The following is a 6,705-nucleotide window of genomic DNA, read 5'->3' as shown; positions in this document are numbered from 1 at the left end:
GGCAAAACCCACAAAGGGGAAAATCCAAAACTGCTTTCCTTATGAGAGAGAATCCAATGTCCACCAAAATATCCAAAAACAAAATGATAATCATGATAATTGACCTAAACAATATCAAGAAACAAGCCTCGACATGGGTGCCTCCAAGGGGCCTAACCAACTTGACTTTTAGTGGAGCTGACTAGCATCTTTTAAGAGGCATAAATATAATTTTAAATTTCCAATTTTGTCATAATGGAAATATCGACCATGACTACCATATTTTTCAACACTCCCTCTTAGTCAAGGAGGTACTTTTCATTCTCTCTCTCAAGATCAATCTCTCCGACCAATCCATAGGTCTCTTGGCCCACAACCTAAGGGAGAGATCATCAGTGTTAACACAAGGAAAGTTGATAGCTTCAAACCAAACAACATTGTTCACGAGGCCATAACTCATTCCAATCTCTCACAGAGATGACTCATCCTTCCTGACCAAATCATAGATCTCATAGAACATCAAAGGAAGGAATCACACCATCAATAGCCCTGACCATACCACAGATCTCTTAATGGGAGAGATGAAAATACCATCAATCTCCTGACAAAGGGAGAGATGAAAATAATACACCATCAATCTCCTGACAAAGGGAGAGATGAAAATAATACACCATCAATCTCCTCTCAGGAGAGATGAAAATAGTATGCTATCAATCTCCTTTCAGGGATAGATGAAAACAATATACCATCAATCTCCTCTCATGAGAGATGAAAATAGTACACCATCAATTTTTTTAGGGAGAGAAGAAGACAATAAACCATAAATCTCCTCCCAGGAGAGATGAAAATAATTTACCATCAATCTCCTCTTAGGGGAGAGATGAAATTTGTACCTCATGACTGCAAACCTCAAAACCAAATTTCCCGACCACATAGGTCTTATAGTAACCTAATGATGCTATCAAACCAATGCTACCTCTCAAAGGATCCTTAGCCACTTCGGGCTTCTTACATAATCATCAACTAGCTCAACGCAAAAAAGTAGCCATGGTGGATTTTAGCACTTGTTTCAGTAACAACATCCAACTATTCATCCAGCTTTAACTAGAGCTTTGTATATAAGCAAACATCAACAACCTACTAATGCTCCTTCTTAGCTTAACAAACCAAATCAACACATTAGCAACGAAGTCTTACAACTTCTTAAACAAGTATCCGTGGACTCATAGTTCATCATGCCACATTTTCCAATAAGTATTTTATCAGGCTCATGCAATACTTTCGATCAAATCCCACTTACACGGAAGAGGTTCTCAGTGTTTGTCAGAAACATATCATGAACACATGGCAGAGGAGATCATGGACTCATCGCTAGTAGACCAACATCTTCCCTTAAGACTTCAAGCCATCTTCATATTGAACTTCGCGGGTCAAAACATGCTTCAATAAGGCAGATCATGTCTACTCCCTCTGAATCAATAGCTCATCCAATCACGCGCCATCTTGTCACTTTGTTCTTGCATCCATTTTCAATGGTTCCAACACATTGACAATCTTCATTATGTACCTGCAATCATCACTAGGAGAACATGGAAGAACAAATATGACCAAACAAGATATACAAAGACAAGAGACACGTAATTAAACAATAATAGAAACAAATAATAAAAGACTTATCTCTTGAGAGTGTGCCAACTCCTCCTTAATCTTAACCTTCTTGCAACCAATCAATCTTGTCCACATCAACAAGACCATGGAGGCCAATCATCAGGGGAAAAATCCATATCATCAAGAAGATAAATTTTTTAAGGTCATCCAAGATTCATCATCAAACGACTCCAAATCATCATCATTATCAAAGGAATCTATCTCTACAAGGAGTCAAAGCACATCATCAAGGAATCCATTCTTGTTCATGTCAACAAGGAATCTATATCACCATCAGGGAGACAACTTCATCAACGTTATCAAAGAGCCAATATTGTACATATCATCAAGGAGTTGAACTTGTAAGTCATAATCAAAAGACTCCATATCATCAAGAAGTTCATGTCATCAACATCAAGCATCATCATCATCAAAGAGTAGGCATCAAGAAGTCCAAATCAACATTAAGGAGTCCAATCACATCATCCGCATCATCAATGTGTCATACATCATTGTCAGCAAGGAGTACACATTTTCAACATCATAGAGTATGCATCATTCAACAACAAGGAGTCATATATCAATACTACTAGAAGAATCCACATCATCCATGACATGACATAGTCCAAATTAACAAGGACTTCACATAATCAACAACAAGGAATAGACATCAAGAATTATATATCAACATTAAAGTGTTAGGGCTTCTTCTATTAATTAGACATAATGGTCCATACTACCAAGGCGATAAACTTGTCCATGTCATCATTAAATAGTCAACTTCATCAAGGAAAAATCATCAAGAGGCTCATATTATCCATGTCATCATCAACAAGGAATTAGGGTTAATTCCATTAGTCATAGATTTTTCCTCTAAAAACCTAACCTCGGGTTTTACAAATCATAGACAATCCAATGCAAATATTAATTAAAAAATAACAAAAGGAATACATGATACTTATCTTTTAAGATCAATACAACTCCCTCTTAGTCTTCAGTTCTTTTGGAATCCAACCTGCAAATCAACCTCAACATCAAGATGTTAGATCTTTCTAGGGTTATTTTATTTTATCAATCCACATGCACATGGCATTCATTTCTAACCCTTACTGACTTGAAAGGGTTCCAAACCCTAATGACCTTTTAGGATTAGAGAAGGGCTATTTCGAATTTGATATCAACATCCTTGCATCCCAGGGATTCACAAAACCTAGGGATTTTCATGATCAAACCCTTACTAGGGTTTTGCAGATCCAAGTTATTCCAAGAAATTAATCATTAAAGATCACAATATGATCTTTTAGGTATACCACATTTTGGCAGGGCATTCACACCAATATGTCTTTCTATTCAGGTCTAGGGAACTTTGTACAAGTAGATATATACATGTCTCCTTTCATATCGTAGATCCATCATTATATGTCACAGTCTTTTCACATGATTAATGTCAGTGGTCAATTCTATCTGGCAGAGGTAGAGCTTATCTTTTGACATTGCTTTAGCAATTCATTTCTCCATTCAAAATTTGGGCCTATAATCCAATATTCATATCTTTACATGACTTCTCTTTCAAGAGCTTCTTCTACAATTGCAACATTTATGGCAAGAGATCTTTCCATTCGATCAATTATGGTGGGAGATTTGTAATCAACACCTTTGATTAGGATTACAGTGATGAGACAACTATAAGGGATCCATTCCTCATTATCCTAGATAGAGCTAGGAACACAGTTCAGATCATCATCATAAGCATACTGTCAACTTCCTTTTATCTTTCATACTTATATATAAGGCAAAAATTCTGACAATTACAAAGAGAGTTCATCTCTTTTGTCATGACTTATGAACATAGATCTATATCAAGGAAATAGATCAATCTAGGAGTGATAAAGACTTGGTTACTGTCATGATTCTAGGCTTATACATCACACAATACCTTTTCAAACTTAGCACCTCTAAGAGGTGTACTATATCACAACACTATCAAAAGAGCAAGATCACTGGCATTGTTATCATGGTTAATGTCATATAAAGGTATTTGCCACCCTAATTCACTATCTTACCCAAAGGTTATGGTTACTTGAGGTCACATACGAGCCACAATAAAATACCATAGGTGATTTACGCGAGCCACAAAGAAATCACAAAATGCGAGCTATACCACAGAGTCTATAGGACATGAGATCGAGCCATAAATCACAAGTATAGTCCACAGATATATAATGCTCACTATAGAGATGAACCACACATTTGGATAGAGTATGAGCCACTGTGAACCATAGAGATAGAGTTATGAAGCCACATAAACAATGTAAAACGATGCCACTATGTAAGGCAAGCCACAATATGAACCTCAGAGCGAGCCACACAAGTTAGTATGAGTCCCATGGTAGGAGATCTAAGCTTGCATAATGTATCTATGTTATAGAAAGTGAACCATATTGTAATATGTATGCCATAATGTGAGCCACACTGTGGTGCAAATCAACGAGCCACATATATGTTCGAATTATAGAGGCATAAAGACATCCAGATTTTTTGAGCCACAAATCCTCAAACATAAATGTGAGCCTTAGAAACACAAGTCATTGAGTCAAGTGTGCACTGTCATAGATGCGAGCTAACCCGGGTGTGAATGCGAGCCACTGAAGGTCACAAAGATTGAACCACAACAAGAAAAGCGAGCCATTGTTTGTGGGCCATCACAGAGAAATTTGAACCACTGTAATAACTCACATCATACCTCAGAAATCACCATAGAAGATTATTGGATTCTCTTCACTGCTCAATGAACTTGCACTCTGATACCATGTTTTTCTAGGGCACAAGTAGAACAATATTTTCTTCAACAGGTAACTACTTCTAATGATTATTTTTGACAATATTTATACATTATTCATAGCATCATCAAGTAGTTACACAAAAGAAAATTACAACCATCAAACATGAAGAGTAGTAAAATCCACAATGAGACAATAAACAAGAGACAAAAATTAGGCCTGAGGCCAGGGAAAAACCCACAAGGGGGAAAACCCAAAAATGCTTTCCTTATGAGAGAGAATCCAATGTCCATCAAAATATCTAGAAACATGATGATAATCAAGAAACAAGCATCCACATTTTTTACAAATTTCATCCCCCTCTTTTCTCTACCAGCTTGGAAAAAACAAATATATTGATCCAAAACAAATTTTCCCAAATGAGGAGAAATTGGCGCGCGCGCACACACACACACACACAGTCATTAGAGGGGGTTGAATGGGTGCATCTAAGGGGCCCAACTGACCTGACTTTTAATGGAGTCGACTTGTCATCTTTTAGGAGGCATAGAAATAATTTTAAATTTCTATTTTCGTCATAATGAAAATACCGACCATGGCTACCATATTTTTCAACACTTACTATGTACACTAACATGATTTGAACACAATCCATTACTTGAGGATGCTACTAGAAAACATATATCAAATAAGTATATTACAAGGAAAGATGGTTTGACTTATAATAATAGGAAATTGGATAATTTATTTATGGAAGTGAAGTGAATCAACAAATAAGATTTGAAAGGTGGACAAGAGGAAGGGCATTGTTTTCTTTTAAAGCAAATGCAGACCTCAAAGCATAATTGAGGTCAAACTAACAAAGCTCTAGGCATCTAGATTTTATGAAATAGATCTTGCAGTAGTAGAATAGTTAGATCTTAATGACATTTTGACTATTTTGATTTGTTATTGTGGGGCCTGTTCCCTCAAAATCTAGTAGGTCTTGTTAGATGACTCACAAGACAAAAGTAGGGCGAAAACACAACGAGGTGGATGCCATTGCCACCTTAGCACTCCACCTCTTTCTCAATAGTGAAATTTCACCACATGGGAGACTTCCCAGAGTATGTCACCTAAATGGTATTCTAGATCAAAGGATCTAAGGTGACACTGCTATTGGAAATAGTGAGAGGGGGGTGAATCAATATTTCTCTTCAATTAGTTAATTTTAATAACAATATAGAGCATTAATTGTTATTAGTATCAAATAAACATAAAGCAATCATTAACACCATTCAACAATGCACAACAATACAGACAATACGCCAGATATTTTTTGGTGGAAACCCTTTTGGGAGAAAAACCACCGAATGCTTCTTAGTAATTGTCTTTAATATTTTACATCAATTAAGAAGCTCCAACTTTCAAGAGTTTCAACTCCAGCCGAAGTAGGCTCCAACCACCTTGGTTTATAGGCCCCAACCTTAAGGATTCTCCAACACTTTGTGTACAAGCTTTCATTAGAAGGATGTTCCAACGCTCTACGTAGGCTCCAACTTGTCGTAGCACACCCTGCCACCTTAAAGTGTTCTCAAGATCTAACTTGAAAGGGATTCCACTCTCTTACCTTGCACCACCCTACCACCCTATTCAACAGCTGCCACTTTCCCTGAAGGCTCCAACCTTTAGCTCACCATGGCGGATCCTATTTCACAGTTTTAAGATTGAATCCACATGTCTACAATACAAGATCATCAACAACAATGCCAATTCTTCTTTGCGCAAATGATCAAACCCTAGGTCAACATATACAAAGGCAACAATACCACCATATTCCAACGTTCCGTCAATCAACACACATCAAACTTCAACACTGTCATTGTAGTAGACCACCGTATATCTAGTCTTCACACACCTTTGTTATACTTATCAATGAAAGCTCTCTTAAGCTCAGGATATTAACAACTTAGTATCTCAATAGTCAACTACACAAGCTAGCAATATCATTTCGGTTCTCTGCAACATGAACAATACAACATGAAACCTTTATCAACATCAATACAAGACACTCTTTCTCATGTCATCAAGGCCTTAATGGCAACAATAGCTTTGTTCAGTTTTATGCCAAACTGCTATCGTCATTGGTAACTTTGCCCATTAATATCATAGTATTAGTTACAAGGATATACAAAACAACAATGATATGCTATGCTCATGTGAATTTTGTTGTCAATTGAATCCTTGTTATGTATGGATAATTAGGTTGATCAATGACTATTGTACAGACCCCTATAAGCATATATCTCACCGATGTGTA

The sequence above is a fragment of the Pinus tabuliformis genome, chromosome 5_2 (genome assembly GCF_031772625.1).
Source record: "Pinus tabuliformis cultivar Carrire ecotype Pingquan chromosome 5_2, CPIR1, whole genome shotgun sequence".
Lineage (NCBI taxonomy): Eukaryota > Viridiplantae > Streptophyta > Pinopsida > Pinales > Pinaceae > Pinus > Pinus tabuliformis.
The sequence above is the reverse complement of the archived record's forward strand: the minus strand, read 5'-3'. Positions refer to the sequence as shown.